We start from the raw sequence: 26,111 nt of genomic DNA on the forward strand, positions 1-26,111 counted from the left end.
GTGGGTTAAGAACCCAACATTGTGTCTATAAGGATGTGGGTTTGCTCCCTGGCCTTGCTCAGTGGGTTAAGGATCTGGCATTGCCACAAGCTGCGGTGTAGGTCATAGGTGCAGCTCAGAGCTGGTGTGGCTGTGGTATAGGCTGGCTGCTGCATCTCTGATTTGACCTAGCCTGGGAACTTCCATATGTCACAGGTGCAACTCTACAACGAAAAAAAAAAAGTGGCAAATACAAATGTCTCAAAATGATTATTTGTTATTTGTTTCCCATTTAAGAAGGGGTGGTGGTTGAATAATGCCAAATTCAACAGGCCAGTTCTCCACGAGCCCTGAACAAGGCTAGGAAATCTCAGGATCAGAGAGCATCTTGGAAGCCAGACAAAGCCAGTCCAAGTGAACAGCTGAAACTCAGGAAAAACACTAGAGTCATTCTGGCCTCATGTAGCTGAAGGTGCGTGTGTGGATTCCTTTCTTCTAGGAACTGCTTTTAATATCAGCAACAAGAAAGAGAAAATATATATAATTACATTGTCTTTTATCATTACCTACATAATTATCTTTACTGGAACTCTGTTTGTGTGTGTGTGTGTGTGTGTATGTGTGTGTGTGTGTGTATGTGGATTTGAATTACTGGCTGGTGTCCCTACTTTTCTGCCTGAAAGAATGGTGTATCTTTTAAGGAAGACCTATCCATGAATTCCATTGTGTTTTTTTTTTGTCTTTTTTTTTTAGGGCTGCACCCAAGGCATATGGAAATTCCTAGGCTAGGGGTCAAATCAGAGCTAGCCTATCCACAGCCACAGCAACACAGGATCCGAGCCATGTTTGTGACCTACACCTCACAGCAACACTGTATCCTTAAGCCACTGAGTGAGGCCAGGGATGGAACCTGCATCCTCATGGATATTAGTCAGGTTCGTTACCGCTGAGCCATAGCAGGAACTCCTTGTTTTTCTTTTTTAAAAATGGGAATGTCTTTATTTATGTTATTACGGTAAACCAACTTTATTCAGACATAATTCACAAACCACATGATTCACCCATTGAAAAGGTGCAATTCAATGTTTTTTTGTGTAGTCAAGGAGTTGTCAGACCACCATCATAAACAATTTTAGCTCACTTTTATCACCCCCTCAAAAACCCTCCAAAATATATGTTGAAGTATTAACCCCTGGTTAATTAAACTGTGAATGTCACCTTATTTGGTTATAAGATCTCTGCAGATGTAATCAAGTTAAGATGAGGCCATTAGGGTGGGCCCTAATGCATATGACTAATATGCTTATAAGACGAGGGAAATGTGGACACCAACATACACGGAGAGGAGAATGCTGTGGGAAACCAGACACAGACACAGAGGGATGAAGGGGACGGAAATTGAAGGTATGCTGCCACAAGCAAAGGAACGAACACCTGGGGCCTCCAGAAGCTGGAAAAGACAAAGAAGGATTCTCTCCTAGAGTCTTTGGAGAAAACCCTACCAACACCTTGATTTTGGACCTCTAGCCTCTGGAACTATGAGAAAATACACTTGTCATATTTTTGAGCCACCCAGCTTGTGGCCTCTTTGTTACAGCCCTAGGGAATGAATACACACTCACTATCTATTCCCTCCACACTTTCCCAGCACGAGACCACCACCAATATATTCTCTCTCTTTATGGATTTGCCTGGATTCTGGAAATTTTATATAAATGGAACCATACAATGCATGGTCTTCATGGCTGACTTCTTCCACTGAGCGTAATGTTTTCACAGTTCACCCACGTTGTAGCATGGGTCAGCATTTCATCTCTTTTTATTGCCTGACAATATTCCATTGTATGAACATATCACATGTATACATTCATCATTTTATGGACATTAAAGAATCCAAATGATTTGTTAAACTTTCTGGGTGTTTAAGAATAGTGCTGCTGTGAGCATTCACATACAGATTATCTTGGTCTGTGTCTTCATTTCTCTTGGGTATAGACCTAGGAATTGCAGATAACTCTACGTTTAGCTTTTTGAAGAATTGTCAAACTTTTCCAAAGCAGCTGCTCCAATTTTTTAATTCCCAGCAAAAACGACAGCTTTGCTAGAAATAGGATTTCAGGTTGACCACTTTTTTTGTCATTGTTTTTTTCTTTCAGCACTTTGCAGGGACAATGGCCTTCAAGACCCCTTGGGGTGAGTATGATCTCAGGAGGGTTATTCTTGGCTGTCTCTTCTTAATCTGCCCTTTTGACTTGCTACTAGTATCTTTTTTTTTTTTTTTTTGCTTTTGCTTTTTAGGGCCACACCTGCAGTATATGGAGGTTCCCCGGCTAGAGGTCGAATTGGAGCTATAGTTGCTGGCCTACGCTCCAGCCATAACAAAGTGGGATTCAAGCTGCATCTGCCACCTACACTACAGCTCATGGCAAAACCAGATCCTTAACCTGCCTAGTGAGGTCAAGGATGGAAGCTGCATCCTCACTGATACTAGTTGGATTCCTTTCGGCCATGCTACAAGGGGAATTCCACTTTCCCATTCATCTTGATTCAAGGTGCATTTAGTGCTGCTTCCACCTTAAGGAGCATCCTTCTGTAAGCCTTGATTTTCCTCCTGTGAGCTGGCAGAGGATAACAGAATAGCCAACACACAAAATTAGTGTTTGCACAAAGCTAAAGACAGTGGTGACTGTATAGCATCCTGAGCACTTCACATCCGTGAAATAGGAAGTGGGCTCTGCACCAGGGGCTTTTTCTTGTTTTTCCTCTTCTTCTCTTCTAGACATGGATGAAGGAGATCCTTTGTGAGAGGCATGTTCTCATGGAGAGGTCCTCACCACCAGAAAGAACAACTTTCCAGACAAATTGTTTATAAGCATGTGTCAAAGTTTTATTTGGTAAGGAAAGAACAGTCTGGTCAAAGATTATTAGGTTAGTCAGTTGGTTGAACAACTCTGACTTCTCAGAAGTTCTTAATCATTTAGAAGTATCAGAGAATTGCTCAAGCATTTAATCAAGGATGCAAATTACTTCCCAGAAGAAGGTTGAGAATTACATCATGCAGAAAGTTCTACTGCAGGCCTGGTTTGGACCATTTTTCTTTCTCAGGGGGCTATAACGAGACAGCTTGATTAGTTGTGTTTCACTCATCAGTTTCCTCTTTAGAATTAAAAGGCATTCCTGGATTTTGTTTTCATGCATTCAAATGTGCACTGAATACCTGCCAGATGACTAGATGCTGATGCTATCAAGATAAAATGAAAACCTCTGCACTTTAGGGAGTTCACAGCCTTTGCAAGGAGACAGACATGTCCACACATAATTGCATAAAAAATCCAAAACCACATTCGGGGGCCCTGAGTATGTTCAGGGGAGATATGTAAGCCAAGCAGAGGAAACGGGTTTATTTGGGCTTATAAGTGACAGCAGCATAAAATAAGAGTATGGAATGGGCTTCGAAAAGAAATATTTATATTTTGGAGAAGGATGAGGATTCACTAAAGTATCCAGACACTCTGGGGAGTGGAGAGCGCCTGGGGCACAGAATGGGTGCGGCATCTTCAGGATGACCAGGAAAGCTGCATGTGTGTTTGAGTGACGGGGCTGGGAGGCGGTGGGGCACAGCCTGGGAGGAATAAAGAGCCTGGATTAAGAGTGGAACTAAATCACACTGGGAAGGGGAGTGCCCGATCAGATAACTCTGGATAATATCTTCAAGAGAATAAACTGGAAAGGAAAGGGTAAGAGGCTGGGAGATAAATACAGGTGACTCTAAAGCACATGTGAGAAATGATCAGAGTCTGATGCCCTGAAATGGCAATGACAACCATGTTGCCTGTACAATACTCCACCATGGATTCAGTCAACTTCTGCTTCCTTACAAAGAGTCGCTAGGAGCTTAAGTTATTTATACATCTATAAACAAAACTGGGAGTTCCTGTCATGGCTCAGTGGTTAATGAATCCGACTAGGAACCATGAGGTTGCGGGCTCGATCCCTGGCCTCGCTCAGTGGGTTAAGGATCCGGTGTTGCCATGAGCTGTGGTGTAGGTCACAGCAAGCGGCTCAGATCCCGTGTTGCTGAGGCTGTGGTGTAGGCTGGTGGCTACAGCTCCAACTGGACCCCTAGCCTGTGAACCTCCATATGCCGCAGGAGCGGCCCTAGAAAAGGCAAAAAGACAAAAACAAACAAACAAAAAAACTAATTAACAAGATGGAAGGTGGAAAATGCCTAAGAAAGCTACAGCTACACTGCTACAAGGCTTCAGAAAGCACAAGAGATTGACACTAACTGGAGAGATCAGAAAAGGTTTCAGAGAGAAGGTGGCATGTAAATGAGTTATGAGTGAAATCAGATAAATGCTGAAATGGCTTCAAGGCTGAAGAGACAAAGTAAGTGAAGATCTGGGAGTCAGAAAGCAAAGGGACATAAATAGAAGACGTAGAGTTTTGACCCCAACAAGAGATTAGATGAACAAGAAATCCTGGGGCCAATGCATGGAAAACTTTGTCTGCTATGGAATTTGGGCTGAATTTTACAAGTCATGGGAGCCACTGAGATGGTAGGAGTAAGAAAGAGATAGGATCAGAACAATGCTTAAAGGTTAGCCTTGCAACAAATTATCATTAATTGAAGAAACAGATGAAGATCGTCAACTCTAAAAATCTTGGCCACTCTCTGGGTGAAGACACCTGAGAATGCAGAGGGAGGGAAGATGGTCAAGTTTGCTAGAAACCAGACTGGTGGACTCAACATGACCCATTAACGACTAGATAAAAGGAGCAAGGGAGAGGAAGGTGTAAGTATTAAACAAACATGGGAAATGGGCAAGATATACAACAGTATCACTGTGAGAAGTTGGAAATCTCAGGGGAAGAGTAGCCTGAGCAGTGGCAGTGGGGGCAGGTTTGGTACAGACTGTGTTGGAGGTGCTATGCATGCATTTTAGGGAAGCTGTTCAGGAGGGAAGATGACAGCATAGGAGAAAGTTAAGTTCAGTCCTATAACCAGCAATGATCACTAAAGTCAAGTCACACCTGAGTTAGGAGAACCATCTGTACAGTTTGTGAGCTGCATCACACCATGTGCGTAAGGTCTTGTAAAGGCAGAAAAAGGTCTTTGCTGTCAATCATAATGGAAGAAGAAAGGACACACTCAGCAAATTATTATAAGCAAGGGGTGAGGGGCACTGACCCTCTGGAGTTGAAAATTCTCACATAATTTATAGTCCGTATACACAGTTCTTCTGTATACCCAGTTCCTCCATATCCACAATTCTGTAGTGTGTACTACAGTATTTACTATTGAAAAAAATCCACCTATAAGTGGATCTGCACAGTTCAAACCCCTGTTGTTCAAGAGTCAACTATATAAACAAATACATAAAAGGTATCATATGTGCCAACTGCATCAGTAAGAAGTAGTCTATTAGAGTTATTAGGAAGTCTGTTTTCCCATGTGATCACCCCATTAATAAAATAATTACTGGTGATGCTCCAACAGCTGAATCTGTCGTCTTCTCGCATTTGACAAAGTGCTGAATCCGGCAACAGTGGTCCAAGTGACTCTTTCCGTGTGGCTTAACGTCAGCACTGTTGCCCAGCCCTCTATTTTATTATTTAAGGATAAAACACCTTGCACATCTTCACACTAGACTTCTACTGATGACTTGGGACACATGATAAGACAGCAGTATTTTTCTGTTTAAGATGTTGCAAAATGGCATCAGGGAAGGTGTGTTAAGTGGAACCATGTTACTGTCAGTTTCATCAAGCCCCTCTCTGTTCACCGAATCTTCCACAGCATGGCTTCAATCATAGTGATGGAGGACTGCATTTCTGGGCCCTTAATTTCCAACAAGAAACACTGTACTGGAGGTTCTGGCCCAAATAATTAGGCAATACAAAGAAATAAAATGCATCTAGATTGAAAAGGAAAAAGTAAAACTATCTCTGTTTATAGAGGAGATGATCTTGCATGTAGCAAATTGTAAGGTATATACTAAAAATTCTTATAGCTAACAAATAAGTTCAGAAGGATGCAGGATATAAGATCAATTTTAAAAATAATTGTATTTTTATACACTAGTCATCATTTCAAGACTGAAACTGGCACATTGTAAATCAACTATACTTTAATTAAAAAACAAATAAAAATAAAATTTAAAAAGTTCCATTTGAGGCAGCATCAAAAAATAAAATACTTCAGAATAAAATTTAGGGCAAGAAGTATAAGATTTGTATACCTAAAACTACAAATGATTGCTGGAAGAAACTGAAGCTCTAAATGAATGGAAAAACATCTCATGTTCATGGATCTGAAGACTTAATATTTTTAAGATGACAATACTCTCCAAACTGATCTACATAATCAGAACAATCCCCCCCCCCTTTTTGGGCAGAAATTGACAAGCTAGCCCTAAAATTTATGTGGAAGTGCAAGAGATCCAGAATCACCAAAATAATCTTGAAAGAGAAGAGCAAAGTTGGAGGACTTACAGTTCTCAATTTCAAGACTTACTAAGAAACTACAGTAATCAAGACAGTGTGGTATTGGCACAAGAAGAGATACACAGATTAAGGGACTAGATTGAGAGTCTAGAAATAAATCCTTATATTTATGGTCAATTGTTTTGTTTTACAAAGTTGCCAAGACAATTCAATGAGAAAAGAATATATAGGCTATTCAACAAATTGTGTTGGGACAACCAGACACTCGAATGCAAGAGAATAAAGCTAGACCATTATCTCACCCAATACAAAAATGAATTCAAAAGGAATCATCAAACCAAATGTAAGAGCTGAAACTTTACACAGAAAAAAGCATAGGAGTAAATCTTTTGGACCTTTAATTAGGCAATGGAGTCTGAGATATGTCACCAAAAGCAAAGCAACAATAACAACAAAAAGAGTTGAACTGCAACTACATAAAAATTTAAAACTTTAGTGCTTCAAAGGACACAATCATGAAAATAAAAAAACAACCCATTCAATGGGACAAAATATTTATATATCACATATCTGATAAGACTTCTACTCAGATTAAGAAACCCTTAACAATTCAGGTGAATAATTCAAAAAGTAACAAAGGATTTGAATAGACATTTTTGAAAAGATTTACAAATAATTGATAAGCATATGAAAAGATGTTCAAAATCATCGGTTCTCAAATAAATATAACCGAAATCACAAAGACACTGCTTATACCCATGAGGACTGCTGTATTCAAAAAGGCAGAACATAACAAGTGTTGGTAAGGATGAAGGAAAATAATAACTCAGACATTGATGGTGGAATTGGAAAATCACGCAGCCACTTTGAAACACAGCTTGACATTTCCTCACCTAGTTAAACAGAGATTTACTCTATGGCCCAACAATTCCACTTCCAAGTATATACACAAGAAAAGCTAAGATACATGTCCACAGAAAAATCTGTGCAAGAATGTTCACTATGGCATTAGCCAAAAAGTGTAAACAACCCAAATAGCCATCAACTGATGAATGGATAAACAAAATGTGGTATAACCATACAACAGAATATAAATCAACAATAAAAAGGAATGAGTACTAATATATGGTATGATGTGGATAAATCTTTTTTTTTTTTTTTGTCTTTTTGCTATTTCTTTGGGCCACTCCTGCGGCATATGGAGGTTCCCAGGCCAGGGGTCAAATCGGAGCTGCAGCCACCGGCCTACACCAGAGCCACAGCAACGTGGGATCCGAGCCGCATCTGCAACCTACACCACAGCTCACAGCAATGCCGGATCGTCAATCCACTGAGCAAGGGCAGGGACCAAACCCGCAACCTCATGGTTCCTAGTCGGATTCGTTAACCACCGCACCACGATGGGAACTCCCCTGATGGGGATAAATCTTGAAAACATGCTAAGTGATAGATGCCAGTCACAAAAGGCCACATACTGTATGACTCCATCTATGTGAGATGACTAAATGGGAAAATCTATAGAGATATAAAATATTTTATTGGTTGCCTAGGACTGGGCGGGAGTGAGGTAAATGGAGGAATGACTGTGAAATGGGTACAGTTTCTTTTATGGGGGACAAAAATTGTTTTAAAAACATTTAATTATATGCTCAAGTGTAGAATTTAGAGGGTGATTTATATGGAGTGTGAAATAAATCTCAATAAAGGTGTAGACTTTTTTTTTCTTTTTCAGCTGTGCCCACAGGATATGGAAGTTCCTGGGCCAGGACCAAATCTGAGTTGCAGCTATGACATATGCAGCAGTTGAAGCAATGCCAAATGCTTAACCCACTGCACCAGGCCAGGGATTGAACCCACACCACTACAGAGACAATGCTGGATCCTTAAACCACTGTACAACAGTGGGAACTCCAAGGTGTAAATTTTTAAAATAGTAGTTTAGAAAGAGGAGACAGAGGAGAGAGAAGACACAGAATCTGGGTTTCTGGACTACAGGAAAGACAGGTGAAGCAATAATTAAGACTGCTTAATAGCAAAGACACCTTAATTACAGATGTACATTCCTCCTCCTTTTAGTGATTCAGGTCTATCCAAGGCATGGGTTAGAATGACTACCCTCCTCCCATGCAGGCCTATCTCATGTTACTGTGCTTTGATTCACTGCCCTTGACAGATATTGCGTTTTTTATAACTTGAAGGTTTGTAGCAGCCTTAGACCCAGCAAGTCTATTGGCACCATTTTTCCAACAGCATTTGCTCACCTCATGTCTCTGTGTCACATGTTGGCGATTCTCACAAAATTTCTTTCTTTCTTTTTTACAGGCATACTTTGTTTTATTAAGATAATGTGTTTCTTATAAATTGAAGTTTTGCGGCAACCTTGCATCACGCAATTCTAGTGGTACCCTTTTCCGACAGCATTTGCTGAGTTCACATCTCTGTGTCAATTTGGTAATTCTTGCAGTATTTCCAACTTTTTCAGTGTTATTCTGTTTGTGATGGTGATGTGTGACCAGTGATCTTTGATAATATTACTGCAAAAAGATTATGAACTCCTTGAAGCTTCAGATGATGGTTAGCATTTCTTTTTAGCAATAAGCAGTAATTTTAAAATAAATTTATTTAGGGAGTTCCCATTGTGGCTCAGTGGTAACAAACCCAACCCGTATCCATGAGGATAGAGATTTGATCCCTGGCCTTGCTCAGTGGGTAAATGATCCAGCATTGCTGTGAGCTGTGATGCAGGTCTAAGCTGCAGCTTGGATCTGGTATTGCTGTGGCTGTGGCGTAGATGGGCAGTTGCAGCTCCGATTTGACCCCTAACCTGGAAACCTCCATATGCGCCCCTGGGACCCTAAAAAAGAAAAAATATATATATTTAAACAAATTTTTAAATTAAGGCATTTTGCTCTTCCTAGTAGACTACCGTAGAGTGTAAACATGACTTCCCTATGTATTGGGAAAACAAAAAACTCATCTGACACACTTTCTTACCCTGGTCTCAAACTGGGTACACAACACATTTGAGGTATGCTATAGTTCAGGTAAGCAATGTTAGTAGACTGGGCTATGAATTCTCACAATATTTCTAACTTTTTCAAAATTACTATATTTGTTTTATTGATCTGTGATCAGTGATCCAATGTGATGTTACTACTGCCACTGTTTTCAGGCACCATGAACTGCACCCATATTACACAGCAAACTTAATTGATAAATGAAGGAGTTCCCTTCATGGCTCATTGGTTAACAAAACCGACTAGGATTCATGAGGCTGTGGGTTCAATCCCTGGCCTCGTTCAGTGGGGTAAGGATCCAGCTGTGAGCATGGATCAGATCCTGAGTTGCTGTGGCAGTGGCCTAGGCCAGCAGCCATAGCTCCGATTTGACCCCTAGAATGGGAACTTCCATATGTCATGGGTGCATCTCTTAAAAAAAAAAAAAAAAAAAAAAAAGGAGTTCCCATCGTGGCACAGTGGTTAATGAATCCAACTAGGAACCATGAGGTTGCGGGTTCGATCCCTGCCCTTGCTCAGTGGGTTAAGGATCCGGCGTGGCTGTGAGCTGTGGTGTGGTTTGCAGATGCGGCTCGGATCCCTTGTTGCTGTGGCTCTGGCGTAGGCCGGTGGCTACAGCTCTGATTAGACCCCTAGCCTGGGAACCTACATATGCTGCGGGAGCGGCCCAAGAAATGGCAAAAAGACCAAAAAAAAAAAGCATAAATAAATAAATACATAGATAAATAAATGCTGCGTGTGTTCTGACTGCTCTACTGACTATGCTCTTCCCCACCCTTCTCCCTCTCCTCAGGCCCTGACACACAGTAATAGTGAAATTATGCCAATTAATAACCCTACACGGGCCTCTGAGTGGCCAAGTAAAAGGAAGAGTTGCACATCTCTCACTTTAAATCAAAAGCTAGAAATGATTAAGCTTAATGAGGAAGGCAGGTCGGAAGCCAAGGCAGGCCAAGCACTAGGCCTCTTGTGCCAAACACTCAGCCAAGCTGTGAATGAAGGCAATTAGAATTGCTACTCCAGTGAACACTCGAATGAGAAGAAAGCAAAACAGCCTTATTGCTGGTATGGAAAAAGTTCTAGTGGTCTGAATAAGAAAGCAAACCAATCACAACACCTAATCCAAAGCAAGGCCCCAACTCTCTTCAATTCTATGAAGGCTGAGGGAGGTAAGGAAGCTGCAGGCGCCAAGTTTAAAGGTAGCAGAGGTTGGTTCATGAGGTTGAAGGAAAGAAGCCATCTTCATAATATAAAAGTACAAGGTGACCAGCAAGGGCTGATAATAGAAACTGCAGGAAGTTACCAAGAAGATGTACTGAAGATGATTAGTGAAGGTGGCTACACAAAATGACAGATTTCCATGTATACATAATAGCCTTCTAGTGGAAGAAGATGCCATTTAGGACTTGAAAAATTAGAGAAAAGCCAGTGTCTGGCCCCAAAGCCTCAAAGGACAGCCTGATCCCCTTGTTAGGGATTTATGTGTTGGGGGCTTGAAGTTGAAACCAACGTTCATTTATCACTCCCCAAATCCTAGCACCCTGGCTGTGCTCTATCAATGGAAGAGCTAAACCTAGATGACAGCGTGTCTGTTCACAACATGGGTTACTGAATATTTTAAGCCCACAGTTGAGACCTACTGCTCAGAAAAAAAAAGATTCCTCTCAAAATATTACTGGTCATTGACAAGGCACTTGTTCACTCAAGAGCTCTGGTGGAGATGGACAGTGAGGTTAATGTTGTTTTCAAACCTGCTAACACAGCATCCATTCTTCAGCCCACAGATCAAGGAGTCACTTCAACTTTCAAGTCCTTTTATAAATAAGGAAATTCATTTCAGGAGTTCCCTTGTGGCACAGCAGGTTAAGGATCTGGCGTCACTGCAGCAGCGCTGGTCAATTCTATGGTGCAGGTTTCATCCCTGGCTCTGGGAACTTCCACATGCCCTGGGTGTGGTAAAAAAAAAAAAGAAAGAAAGAAAGAAAGAAATTTATTTCATAAGGTTATAGCTGCTATAGTGATTCCTCTGATAGATCTGGGCAAAGTCAATTGAAAACTTTATAGAAAGGATTCACCACTCTAGATGCCATTAAGAACACTCATGGATCAAGAAAGAGGTCAAAATATCAACATTAGCTGGAGTTTGGAAGAAGCTGATTCAGCCCTCATGGATGACTTTGAGAGGTTTGAGACGTCATTGGAGGAAGGAAGCGCAGATGTGGTGTAAATAGCAAGAGAACTAGAATTAAAAGTGGAGTCTGAAGATGCAAATGAATTGCTATAATTGCATAATAAAACTTCAATGGTTGAGGCATTGCTTCTTATGGATAAAGAAAGTGGTTTCTTGAGAATCTACTCCTGGTAAAGATGCTGTGAAGATTGTTTAAATGGCAACAAAGGATTTAGAAGAGTTCAGAAACTTAATTGATAAAAACAGTGCAGTGTTTGAGAGGACTGACTCCAATTTTGAAACAAGTTCTACTGTGGGTAAAAAGCTATCAAGCAGCATTGCATGTTATAGAACCAGTGTTCATGAAAGGCAGAGTCAATCAATGTTGCAAACTCCACTGCTGTCTTATTTTAAGAAATTGTCATGGCCCCCTCAACCTTCAGCAAACACCACCCTGATCAGTCAGCAGCCATCAGCAAAAAGATGACAGGCTGAAGGATCAGATGATGGTTAGCATTTGGGGGGCAATAAGGCATTTTTTAAATTAAGTTATAGTTATATACAGAGTTCCCACTGTGGCTCAGCAGTAATGAACCCAACTAGTATACATGAGGATGTGAGTTCAATCCCTGGCCCTGCTCAGTGGGTTAAGGATCCAGCACTGCCGTGACCTGTGGTATAGGTCATAGATGAGGGGTGGATCCTGCTTTGCTGCAGCTGTAGTGTAGCCTGGCAGCTGCAGCTCCAATTCGACCCCTAGCCTGGGAACTTCCATATGCCTAAAAGAACAAAATACAAAATAAAAAATTAAAAAATTAAATTATGTCCATTGGTTTTTTTAGACAAACTGCTATTGCACACTTAATAGTAAAGTGCAAACACAACTTTTATATACACTGGGAAACCCCAAAATTCATGTGATTCAGTTTATCATGATTTTTTCTTGATTGAAGTGGTCTGGGACCAAATCCACAGTATCTCCAAGGTATGCCTAGAGCTCTCAAAGTGTGTGCTTCATACCAGCAGCCTGCATCACCTGGGAACTTGTTAGAAAATCAAATTCTCCTGCCCTACCCCAGTTCCCTGAATCAAAACCTCTGAGGGTAGGATCTAGCAATCTAGGTTATAATAAGTGCTCCAGGGGCTTCTGAAGCACACCCAAGTTTGAGAACTGCTTCTGTCCTCCAAAAAGCTAGGCGTGCCATTTACCTGAGAGCTGCTAATGTCAACAAAAGCATAGACACAAGGGAAAGACCACTCACTTGCACTGCCCACCATCACTGAGTGATGGAAAGTCATATTACAATCGTGAAAACTGAAATGAAAATACAGTCTGACCTGGAAGATGAAGTATTGATACAAACTCTCTTCTTTAGTACAGCTCTGCAAGGGAATTGGCTCACCTGATAATCACCCAGACCTGTAATCAGGTTTGGACTTTATAAAGATAAGCAGAAACATGTTGCTCTCATTAAGAAAACTTAGGTCACCAGAATCAGAATTTGAAAAGGCTTAGGTGGATGATAATTCCTGTGATATTAAGGCAAAATGACAGCAGCCATGTGTAAGTATTTATTGTGCAAAACCTAAAATATATCTTGGAGCTGTGGCTCAGATTCTAGGACAATGGCTCTAGTTCTTCAGTAAAAGGAGAGAGAGAAGGAGCTTGCGCTGTGGCGCAGTGGATTAAGGGTCTGGCATTGCCACAGCTGTGGCGTAGGTAGCAGCTGTGGCTCAGATTCCATCCCTGGCCTGGGACCTTCCATATTCCACAGGGGCAGCTAAAAAAAGAAAGAAGATATGCTGTGGGTGCAGCCCTAAAAAGAAAGAAAAAAAAAAAAAAGAAGAGGAGGAAGAAGAAGAAAGAGTGGAGGGAATCTGGACTTGAGAGCAGGGAGTGGTCTGGCTCCAGGGGAAAGGTGGAGAATAGAGCAGGGCACTTACTTCTCTCTTTGCCCACCTCTTTCTCTCTCAGTACTCCTCCTCATTCTTTGACCAGCACCCTCCCTGGGCCTGGATCAGACTGAGACAAGCAGAGCATCTGGGGTACAGCAGTGAAAGGGGATGTGACATGATCTCAGGCCCCTGCACCCCCACCACCAACCCCGTGACCTACCATTGCATGTGCTTCCCTTGCTCACAGAAGAGATACAAATGAGCCCTGGAAGCCACTCAGTGCTGCTGGGTAGGGGATTCAGAGGTTCTGGGTACCCAGAGATGATTTAAAAGCAGGGTACAGGCTCCAGGTGTGCACATCCTCTCAGCCCCTTAAAATCCTTGCAGGAGCAGGCCCAAGGGGGCCCTCTAGCTTAAATCTTTGAGACTTAAATTGGCTTGGTAGAAATCCATATGATAAGGAAATATAAAAAGGAGATGCTCCATTCAGCAGAAGTTGGCACAACATGGTAAATCAACTAAAATTTTTTTTAAAAAGCTCCACACCTTAGGAGAAACTAGGGAAATGGGAATTCCAACAGCAGTTGAGCTTAGAAGGGTTTAAGCAAGGGAAAGATGTGGTCAGAATGCTTAAGATATGAAAGAATCTGTTCCTGCATGGAGCATACAACTTCTGGGGGACATGATTCAGATTTTTAGATTTTCTAACATATTAATGGCTAAATTGTACCAACCAAAATGTCTGGTTTTGGTACTTTTTAAGGTTACTGAAAATTGGCATCACCATCTTTAATGAATGAGGAAGAGTTTCTCTGAGAGGATGAGAGTGGTAAAGAGGTATTCTTCCACACCTCTGGGTGACCGAAGAGCTCAGCATAGCAGCTGGCTCATCCCTGCCTCCTGAAGAAGCAAAACCAGAATAAGAGTTCACACTCAGAATAGTGAAGTTCACACATAGAGAAAAGGTCCTCAGACTCAGCAGACTCAGGTTAGATCAAAGGAAGAACTATATAAGATCTCAGGTAGCCACACAGTGACTAGGCTGCCTTAAAGGAGTGAAAAAACTCCCCCTCTCCAAAAAAAATCTGAAATGTGGCAATAATTGTGAATTAGCGAAGCACAAATTCTTCTCACCTGGAATAGTCTAGAATTGTCATGAGGAAACTTCTTAGCTTATTAGTTAGCGCTCTGTGTCATAATGACTTGGAGAGACCATGCTGAAGTATGCAGAAGTTCAAGAAGAATGTAGCCTAGATCCTTGCATCACTGGTGGAAATTTGCCCAAGTACAAGAATATTGTATGAACAGAAAATAAACTTCTATTGTGTTGAGCAACAGAGGTTTTGAAGTTTTGTTATAGCAGCTAGTATTACTTTCCCTGACTATGTAGCAAATATGGCCAACGAGTTTGACAAAGTAGGCACAAAGATATTTATTTTTTTCCCAGCAGATTGCTACATGCGTAGAATATTTCAAAATAATTAAGAACCCAGGATGCTCCACACCTTTAGGGACTCTGAGAAATCCACTAGAGGTCATAGTTTGAAAAAAGGAAGGAAAGGGGAAAGTGAAACTTCAACTATATTTAATGCTCTCTTTCTTTAAAATGAAGTTGTTCAGAGATGACTTAGCCAAACATAAAAGAAAGGCTACTTGTTCTATTAAACAGTGAAAAGTCATATTCTTTAATTAGAGGGCTTTCTTCCAAGAGAGGATAGTGTTTCATGAAAGGAGTGAAGAAGGTTCATGATACCAGGAAACCTTGGACTTGCTCTGTAAGACTCAACCCAAGGCAAGCAGGAGTGATGTCCATGACAACTTCTGCACTGGGGTGTGCTCTGCAGGAGGTGCCATAGTTACATTGCTCTTGGAATCTTTTATTGCACCCTGTGAAGATGAGTACATACGGAAGGAATTTACTGTTTTTCCTTCCTTTGGCAAATAATAACATTTCAAATCATGATAGTGGAAAAGTACTGTTTTTGAAACACTTGACTTTTAGGAAACTTTTATGTAATCTGCCTGCATGGTCAAAGTATGAACCCTGGCTGGGTTACTTTGGTTAATTCATCTAAGGTGACAGGTATAAGAGTCAAGTTCCCACAAGACAAAATGCAGGGTTTTCTTAACTACTTGTTACTGAGTTCCTTCAAGAAGAGCTTTGCCCTAGGATGCCCTGCTTCTTCAGGGCTCAGATCCATAAACATCCAAGGACAGTCTAAACTACTGAGATGTCCCTAAGCACCCCCCTGTGGCCCCGGGAATAGGTATGTCTGTGAGAGAAGGGTAGAGGTCTCCCATCAGAAAGGGCACCAACCACATCAAAAACTACATCGGTTCCTCTGCTCTCACTGCTGATGCTGGGTTGCTGCGCTTGGTCCATTTTCCTTCCCTGACTTTGCCTTTGATACTGACAACATTCACCTGCAGTGACCCACTCAAGGAAGTAAAAATCTGAAGCTCTAGGAGCAAAAACTGCTCAATCACTGGCTTCTTCCTCTGACATCAGAGGCTGGTTTTTCCATTTAGCAAACGGATGGAGAACTCTCTGAGCAATTCCCCGGGGCTGTGGGCTGTCCAGAGCACAGAGCAGATGGGAAGGAGCAGAGATGTGACCTGGATCTGCCAAAAAAAAAAAGAAAAGAAAAGAAAAAGGTACTAATTTGTATGGCAGGAATTCAGGGGCACATTCCTTCAGCCATGAAAGGGAATCAGAGATGTTTTCATGGAGGAAGTGACATTTGAACTAGAACTTAGAGAAACATCAATCTGTTCAGCAAAGGTCAAGGTTATTGAAATTCAGAAAAGTGCTTACTGTGGGTTGGGATTAATCCATACTTGATGCCCCACTCATGGTATGTTTTTAATGGAATAGTTCAAGCAAACAGAAAGGTATAAAGAATAGTACAACAAATGTTTTTGTATCCACAATGCTGCTTGGTCAAATCATACTATTGAATGCTATTGGCTTTAGGTCTTAATATCACATAGAAGCTACATAGGTGACCCTCCACTTTACATTCTTCTCTCTCCAGAGATAACCACTCTCTTGAAATAGCACTCATTTTTCTCTAATTTGGAATGTGTATCCTTTACTTATTTCCCCCTCAATGGGAGAGGCCTTTAACGGACCATTCTTTCCCATGAATCTTAGAAGAGCTTCCACCCAGGACTCCACGGAGTGAGGTTGGCATGAATGATAAAGCCTTCTGGTCTTGTCCAAAACTCCAGCACTTTTCAGAAGATCAGGTTAGGCTTAGAACCTAAGAGGCTGAAGAAAGAAAGAACGGAATCTGATGTACCCTTTGGCTCCTTTGTCCAGAAGCTAATCAGGGCCTGATGTGGACACTCAGAAATTGCACCTCTGCAGAGACAAAGACTACAACAGACAAACAGTTGGAAATCCTAGTTTCAGACTAGAGCTCCAACTCCTAGCAATGTGGCCATGGGCAGGAAACGTAGCCTCTCTGAGCCCGTTTATTTACCTATAACATAAATCCACCACCCACCTGAGCTACAAGCCTCCCAGGGCTGAGTCTGTGGGCATTTGGTCTGCTCCTTGGCACCTTGAACTTGGCTTTATTGTACATATCACAACTATGTGATAATTGTTAACTTATTTGGCTTCTCTGCACTGTGAACTTCTTGAGACTAGGGGTCATGTGCCTGACATGTAATAGGTGCTCAAAAAATATTGGATGAACTAAAGGAACCAAACATAGATGTAATTATGCTCCAACATATTTATATGCATATATAAAGCATACAGACAGCTACTAGATGTAATTCTTATTTGACAACACAAATGAGCACAAATTGTAATGGAGACAGTACCACTCTGTCTGAGGATTGAAACTTGGCTTAGCTGTCCCTGGAAATGCTCCAGTGATGATGACTGTGGCTTCAGCGTCTGAATCTGGGCTGTATAGAGTCAAACCCAGGCACTGCCATTGATTTGTCAGGGAAAATTACTTAAGTTCTTTGTCATCTATAAATTAGCCCAAATGAAAACCAGCTGCATCAGGGCAAGAACGGTATACACCAAGTCAGTACCCAGTACAGTGAGTGAACGGAGGGATCCTAGGACCCACCTCCTAGGGTCATGCTGGGGAGCATTTAATGTGCCTGGAAGCACTCGGCATGATGCCTGGCACATAGTGATGCAGAACACAGTCGCACATCTTTAATGTTTTGTTTTATTTTTTTTTTTTAATTTGGGGGTTGATTTTTATGGGTATTAAATGGTATCTTGTAATTGGGGTGTTTTTTTTTTGGTTTTTTTCTCCCCCCTCACAGCATATGTAAGTTCCCAGGCTAGGGGTTGAATCGGAGCCGCAGCTGCTGGCCTACACCACAGCCACAGGAATGCAGACTCTGAGCCGTGTCTGTGACCTACACTGCAGCTCATGGCAACGCTGGATACCTGACCTACTGAGCAAGGCCAGGGACTGAACATGCATCCTCACGGATACTAGTCAGATTTGTTTCTGCTGCCCTACGATGGGAACTCCTGGGTTGTTTGCTTTTTTTTTTTTTAATTGAAGTACAGTCGATTTATAATTTTGTGGTAGTTTCAGGTGTTTCGCAAAGAGATTCAGTTTTACATATATTTTTTTTTCAGATTCATTTCTATTAGAGGTTATTATAATGGAATTCATAATCTTATAATTCATTTCCCTTATAGGTTAACATAATATTGAATACAGATCCCTGTGCTATACAGTAGGTGCTTGTTGATTATCTACTTTATATACAGTACCTGTATCCCATACTCCTAATTCACCCCTCCCTCTCTTCCCCCTCTGGTAACCATAAGTTTGTTTCCTGTGCCTATGAAATAACAGTTTGATTAATACTTTGCGGTGTGAGGGGGCTGTCACAGTATCAGTGAGTCTTGGTCTCAAAGCACCCGGATCTCCCCACACTGAGGTGCTGTGAGTTCCCGCTTTTCCCGCAGTGCAATGCCCATTGTCAGAAGCACTGATGCGCTTGTCTGGTCCTCCTGGCTTTGTGTGGGGCAGCTCCTCACATCACAGGATGAAGGACAGATCACAGGCCATGACTGGATCTCTTTTCACTCCTGCACCTCTACCTTCCTCCCCTTTCTAACAAGCTTCCTGGTCATACACCTGTCTAGGACACCAGATAATACATACACAAATCCATACACTGGTAGAGAAATGCTCACAGCTGTGAGGAATCACATGAGCAGAATTTTCTGGCCTATGTGAGGGGAGCAAATGTCAAGGATGTTCTAGAGTGGAGTGAATTATAAGCAAAATGCTATTGGGGGAGAATTCCACAAATATATGTGAAACCCAAGATAGTGTTAAGGAAAGGGCAAGAAATTCAGCCACATGGTTACCCCCAAGCCCTTTTAGCTCTGCCACTTTTTTGTTTTGTTTTGTTTGTTTTTTAGGGCTGCACACCCGGCATACGGAGGTTCCCAGGCTAGGGCTCCAATTGGAGCTCTAGCCGCTGGCCTGCTCCAGAGCCACAGCAATGCCAGATCAGTGCTGCATCTGCAACCTACACCACAGCGCAGGGCAACGCTGGATCCTTAACCCACTGAGCGAGGCCAGGGATCAAACCCATGTCCTCATGGATGCTAGTCTGGTTCGTTAACCGTTGAGCCACAAAGGGAACTCCCTAGGCACACCACATTTAAGCAGCTCTGTTAAATAACATTTGTATTTTCTCATGATTTCAAAAGTTCATTCCATTTTTAATATAAAAGTTCACTGTAAATTTCTGAAAATACCAGAAGAATGATTAGGAAATATAAAAACTTTACCATCACCAGAGATATCCACTATTAACATTTTGGTAAATCTCCTTTAGTATTTTATAATTTACTAACTGCTTAAAAAAAAAACTCATGACTGTATTGCAAAGAACTTTTTTTCCATTTAGACCGTGTACATCTTATGTTACTAAGTAGACTAAAAATTTTTGGATGTGCTTATTTTAAAGTAAGGCATGCATACAAAAAGAACTATATAACATATATGTACATTTTAAAATAAGAATAAAAAATTAAATGAACATTCTGGAATGAGATTCTTTTTTCTTTTTTTGCTTTTTGGGGTTGCACTTGCTGCATATGAAAGTTCCCAGGCTAGGGATCAAATCAGAGCTACAGCTGCCAGCCTACACCCACAGCAACGCAGGATCCGAGCTGCATCTGTGACCTACACCACAGGTCCTGTGTACCCTTTATACAGTTTCCTCTAAAACCCATGATATCAATGCTAGTACAGTCAACAGGACATCTCCACCATCACAAAGATCCCACCTGTTGCCCTTTTATAGCCACAACTACTTCCATCCTGTTCCCATCCTATCCCAGCAATTGCTCATCTTTTTTCTATTTCTATAAGTTTGTCATTTCAAGAATATTATATAAGTGGAATCACATAGTATGTAGCCTTTGGGGATTGGCTTTATTCACACAGCATATCCATGGTTCTTTCCTGTTTGTCTCTGAGTAGTATTTCATGGTATAGATGCACCACAGTTTAACCATTCACCTGAGAGAAAGCTATCTGCAGTGTTTCCAGTTTGGGGCTAATACAAATAAGGTGGCTATGAGCATTTGCATACAGCCTTTTGTGTGAACATAGTTTTCATTTCTCGGGAATAAATACCCAGGAGTACAACTGCAGGTCGTATGGTCATATTAATTTAAGACTCAGCCAAACTATTCTCCGGGGTTGCTGTACCAATTTACCTTCCCACTAGCAGTTTATGAATGATCTACATTTTCCTCAGCATTTGGTGTTGTCACTGCTTTTTATTTCAAGCATTCTGAGAGATGGATAGAGATACCTCTTTGTGATTTTAATTTGCTTTTCCCTAATAGCTAATGATGTTGAACATCACTTCATAGCCTTATCTGTCACCTACATAGCTTCTTCAGTGAAATGTCTCTTTATGTCTTTTGTCCATTTTCTAATTGGATTGCTTATTTTTTATAGAGTTGAGTTTTGAGAATTTCTTACACATTCTAGTTTCAGCCTTTTGCTGGGTGTACGGTTTGAAATTATTTTCTCCCTCCATGGAGGTTGTGTTTTCATCTTTTTAATATGATGTGAAAGTCTATTTTCTCTTTGTTGTTCAGATTGTGTAATTTCTATGATTCTCTCTTCCAGTTTATGGCTTCTTCCCCTATCTTGTTCATGCTGTTTGTTGAGCTCATCATTGAGTACTTTGTTTTGGTGTTTGTATTTTGTAGTTCAACAATTTCCATTTGATCCTTTATTTTATTTATTTATTTATTTTGGTGTTGGATCTTTGTTTCTAGCATGTACTTACATTGCTCATTGATGTATTTTGCTCTTGGCTGCTTTAAAATCTTGTCATATAATATTAACATGTCAGTCATCTTGGTGTTGATATATACTGATTTTCTTTTGAATTCAGTATGAGATCGCTCAGAGACTAGGCATGATGAGTGATTTTCAATTAACCTGAATATTTTGGATATATTCTGAGACTCTGAATTCTGTTTTTGCTGGTTTACCCTGCTCTGCTAGGGGAGGCATCCAGGGTACTGGATTCTGCAGGGTTAAGATGGGAGTCCTGGCTCCCTGAAACACCTCCTCTGACACTTCTTTGCTGAGAGAGGTAGGAGAGCCTCGTTACTGATCCCCATATGATCTCCATCTATACCACCGCTGGGAGGGGTGGCCCTGTTACTCTCTGTATTAACCAGGCCTTTCATTGTAGGATTCTTTGACATCTTGGGGCTTTGCTGACCCTGAAGAAATGGCCCCTCCCACAGCTAGTCAATTCCTAGAGAAAATAAATGACTCCCCTGCAAGAGCACATTTCATAGACAAGCCAACCAACCAATCCAGACCCCAAACATACAACCACCTCCTCTTCTGGGCTTTTAACATGCTGGGACACTGTTCCTCTGCCCTAAATACACCAGGATCAGTTATCAGGCAATTCAGAACAGCCCCTGTGGCCCAGAGCCTGCTGAAATTATTCCAACCAGTCAATCTTTTTTTTCTTTCTTTTTTTTTTTTTTTTTGCATTTTAGGGCCACATCCACAGCAGGTTCCCAGGGTAGGGGTCAAATCAGAGCCATAGGAGCTGGCCTACACCACAGCCACAGCAACATGGGGTCCAAGCCACATCTATGACTTACACCACAGCTCACAGCAATGCCAGATCCTTAACCCACTGAGCAAGGCCATGGATCGAACCTGCAACCTCATGGCTCCTAGTCAGATTCGTTTCCACTCCACCACAACGGGAACTCCCAAATCAGCCAATCCTAAACCTGCTTACCCTGCCTCACCCATTCCTTTGCATGGGAACCATAGTAAAGACCCTCGCCAAATTTTCTCCTGCTCCTACTGCATCCTGACCCACCCTAGTGATTCCCTATGTGGTCCTGGGTGCTGTTCTGTGCCTCCTGTTTCTTGGGAACTGTCAGTATAAACTTCTCTCTTTGTGAGTCATTTCTGTATCTCCATGTCTTGCCACACCTCATACAACACATCTTGGGTACCCTGAAAACACCTCTGGGCGGTGACAAAAGTCCTGACTCTCCACTTGGCCTGTTCTGACATCAACGCCTTGGGAGAGGAAGGGATCCTTGTTACCTCCCTGGGGGGATCTAAGTCCTGGCTTTCTGTGACCCTGTCCCAGAAGAGGGGTTGGGGCATTTTGTTAGAGCCTGGTGAGGGTGGACATCTCACTTCCCCTCTAAGCTTTTGCTGGCATGGGTGGGATGAGCCAGTTTTTTTATAGTGTTTGGCTGGAGTAGAGCGGTTAATGCTTAGAAGTTTTGGTCTTGCTGGCTATCTTTTCCTGGTCTTTTGTTGAGAGAGAGCAGCTTTTTCATCTGTGCCTGTTGCGTTGTGAAGTGACTGGCAACTTCAGCTCTAAGTGTGGAATAAATGAAGGAAATGGAAACCCAGAGAACTCTCCACTGTGTCCTTCTTTGGGTCCTGAGGTCTTGGCTTGTCTTCCTTCTCTCTACTTTTCAGAGTCTTCTTGTGTTTGTTTTATACACAATGTCCAGGGCTTTCAGGTGTACTTAACAGGAGAAACAGGGAAAAGTAGGGCTGCTCCCTTTTTCTGGAAACAAAAGTTCCCATTTCTTTTTGATGCACATATATGACAGGATCTGTTTGGAATGCCAGTCTTCATGGGTTAACCAGCTGTTTCTACTGGGGTATGATGAATACCAGTCCCCATGGGATAAAGATGTAAAAGGTAAGGAGCCTGGATAGGAGGTAGCCAATAAATGTTTTTATAGTGAGTGAAATATTGCTGTGCAATAATTTCAAAAACTTCACCTGAACTTCCCTCAGAAACAGAGGAACTTGCTAAATGAAAACTAACTTTAGGAAATGTGTACTGTTAATACCCCTCCCCATTTCCCCATTCCTCTGGACATGATCTATGTGCTTGCACTGATATCTGAACATGTTCTATGGAAATAGAAAAAATAGCTGACTTGACTGAATAAGTAAAATATATTTACATCCCACATAGGCCAGAACACAAGAATTCCAGGGCAGAAAGCAACAGAAAGTCATGTATAAAATCCAGCATGCAAAGTCACTTCCAGTGAGATGTTATCACCTCTCTACTCATTCCTGCCCCAAATTACCCCTTTGAACATGCTTCATCACCCACATTTGTTAAGTTTTCATCTAAGAATTGAAAATTTAAACAACTCCCATCACAGCTGACTTAAGCTATGAGTAATGGAAACAAATCTTTTTCACCACCTTCCATCAGAAATTCTTTTCAAGGGCCCTTGCGAACACTGCCATTTTTTTTAAGGTCTTAAATATTTGATCGCTTACTTGAGACTATACAAACCAGCGCTTCAGTTCATGAGACCTGCTTTCACAGGGAACCTGCCTCCCAAAGGCTTCAGCCTGCAGGACAACCTTATCAAGACCATACAGAGTTCTCTTCTGAAGGCCGAAAACTAGAAGTATTTCAAGAGGATTTCAAGAAGTCTCATTACCATGCCCCACTTTGCAGCTTGTTCCTAACCAGAAGAAACAACCTTCAAAATTATGATCTTCCCCCCAACCTCCTTTTTTTTTTTTTTTTTAAACCTGTGAAACAAGCCTACACTTAATCCTACTGGCTATACCCTCTGTTGGTGAAGGTCATGGCTCTGCTGGGCTATGGAACTCAGGCAGTCTGGTATACTGAAAACTAACTTGCTGTGTGGTGTCAAGAGAAAAGTCCTCTAAATAGATTAAGAAGACAAGGTATATATACACAATGGTATACTACTCAGCCATAAAGAAGAACAAAATAATGTCATTTGCAGCAACATGGATGCAACTAGATATTCTCATACTAAGTGAAGTCAGTCAGAAAGAGAAAGACAAATACTATGTGATATCACTTACATGTGGAATATAGAACATGGAACAAATGAACCTATCTACAGAAAAGAAACAAACTCATTGACATGGAAAACAGAATTATGGTTGCCGAGGGGGAAGGGGAGGGAGTGGGATGGACTGGGAGTTTGGGTTAGTAGATGCAAACTATTGCATTTGGAGTGGATAAGCAATGAGACCCTGCTGTATAGCACAGGGAAATATATCTAATCACTTGTGATGGAGCATGATGAGGATAATGTGAGAAAATATATATGTTTAACTGGGTCACTTTGCTGTACAGCAGAAATTGACATGACACTGCAAATCAACTATAATAAAAAATAAATTTAAAAAAGAAGAAGAGAAAAGTTCTCGATCATTTGTCTTCAGCCTTGCCTGAGCTGATGTAGATCTAGAGGGATGGATCCAAATAGGGGAATCATGGGAGTTCCCATTGTGGCTCAGTGGTAATGAATCCAACTAGTATCCGTGAGGATGTGGGACCAATCCCTGGCCTCGCTCAGTGGGTTAAGGATCTGGCGTTGACACGAGCTGTGGTGTAGGTCGCAGATGTGACTCAGATCTAGCACTGCTGTGGCTGTGGCATAGGCTGGCAGCTGCAGCTCCAGTTAGACCCCTAGCCTAGGAACTTCCATATGCTGTAGGTGCAGCCCTAAAAAGGAGAAAAAAAAAAAGAAAAGAAAAGAAAGAAAAAAAAAAGCGAACAGGGGAATTGCACATGGGAATAATAACAGTAGAAACTATACCAAAGCCAGGTCAGGTCTCAGTTACTTTTCTCCCTTTCCAGTTACATTTCCCACAGAGTTCTAGACCAGGGCTCACCATACTACATTGTACATGACTAGACTACATGGCTGACTCCTCCCTCCTCTTCTATCTCCCTGATGACATAAAGGCAGGTCTGAGTCTTTCAGTAATTCATCTTTCAGTAATTCAAAAAAGTAATTCATCTTTTTTAAAAATTAGTCAATGAATTTTATTACATTTATAGTTGTACTACAAACATAATTTATCTTTGCACAGTGTCTGAATAAAACTCATGAAATGAATAAGTGGAAGTGTGAATGAAGGAATGAAGGAAGACTAAATAAGATTTTGACCCCCATGTTGTTTGCTAGTCAGAAATCCCCTTACATGACAAAGAGGGACATGAGCCGAGACTTGGTTTTTCAACAGGGAGAAAGTACTACTGCTGTAGTAAGGCACCACCATTTTTGCCTTATTTTTAAATAAAATTTTCTTTTTATATAAAAACTTACTTTACATAAAACATTTTTATACGAATGCATGGCATACGGCAAAACAACATCCTTTTTTCTATTTTTCTTTCTTTTTTCTTTTTTCTGGCCTTGGAAGAAAATAGCACTACCTAGCAGAAGTATAAAGAGATATTTAGGAAATATGTAATGCAACTGTCTCTTATGAAGTTTGAAATTAAGGGGCCATTAAACATGTAAAAAGAAAAAAAAATTGATTTTAATCATGTATTTAAAAACTGAATATATCCCCAAAACATCATTTCAATATATATTGATATAAAAAATTACTGAGGTCTTTTGATTTCTTATATTTATACTACTTTTGAAATCCAGTGTGTACATTGTACATTTACAGTCCATCTGAGTCAAACTAGTAACATCTCAAGGACTCAATAACCACATGGGGCTGGTGGCTACCAAACTGGACAGCAAAGAGTTGGAAACATACTTTGTGCTCATCGGCGCAACTCCCTTTTGTTGGGGTTTCCGGGCTCATTAACCTCTTCCTCCCATCCCCTCGACTCTGAATCATTTATCCTGATATTAGCAGTGTGGTTAGAAATGCGTCATTTCTTTCTTTTTTCTTCCTTCCTTTTTTTTTTTTTTTTTTTTTGACTTTTGTCTGTTTAGGGCTGCACCCACAGCATATGGACGTTCCCAAGCTAGGGGTCTAATCGGAGCTGTTGCTGCCGGCCTATGCCACCACCACAGCAATGTTAGATCCAAGTCATGTCTGCAACCAACACCACAGCTCCTGGCAACATCAGATCTTTAACCCACTGATCAAGGCCAGGGATTGAACCCCCAATCTCATGGTTCCTAGTCAGATTTGTTTCCGCTGCGCCATGACAGGAATTCCAAGATGGGTCATTTCTTAACGTCACCTGAAATCTTTTCTGCAAATGTGTACAGAATAATTCGAAATGGTAACAAACAAAAAACCCAAAGCAGG

At 41.3% G+C, this 26,111-nt stretch overlaps 1 protein-coding gene and 1 pseudogene across 2 annotated transcripts in view; both read right to left on the reverse strand.

Annotated features, from left to right (window-relative positions):
- Nucleotides 1–26,111, reverse strand: part of GNA14 (G protein subunit alpha 14) — a 203,068-nt gene that overhangs the window by 32,036 nt on the left and 144,921 nt on the right. The window lies entirely within an intron of this gene.
- Nucleotides 2,389–3,940, reverse strand: LOC125120080 (40S ribosomal protein S27-like; annotated as a pseudogene).

Source organism: Phacochoerus africanus, chromosome 2 (genome assembly GCF_016906955.1).
Source record: "Phacochoerus africanus isolate WHEZ1 chromosome 2, ROS_Pafr_v1, whole genome shotgun sequence".
NCBI classification, from domain to species: Eukaryota; Metazoa; Chordata; class Mammalia; order Artiodactyla; family Suidae; genus Phacochoerus; species Phacochoerus africanus.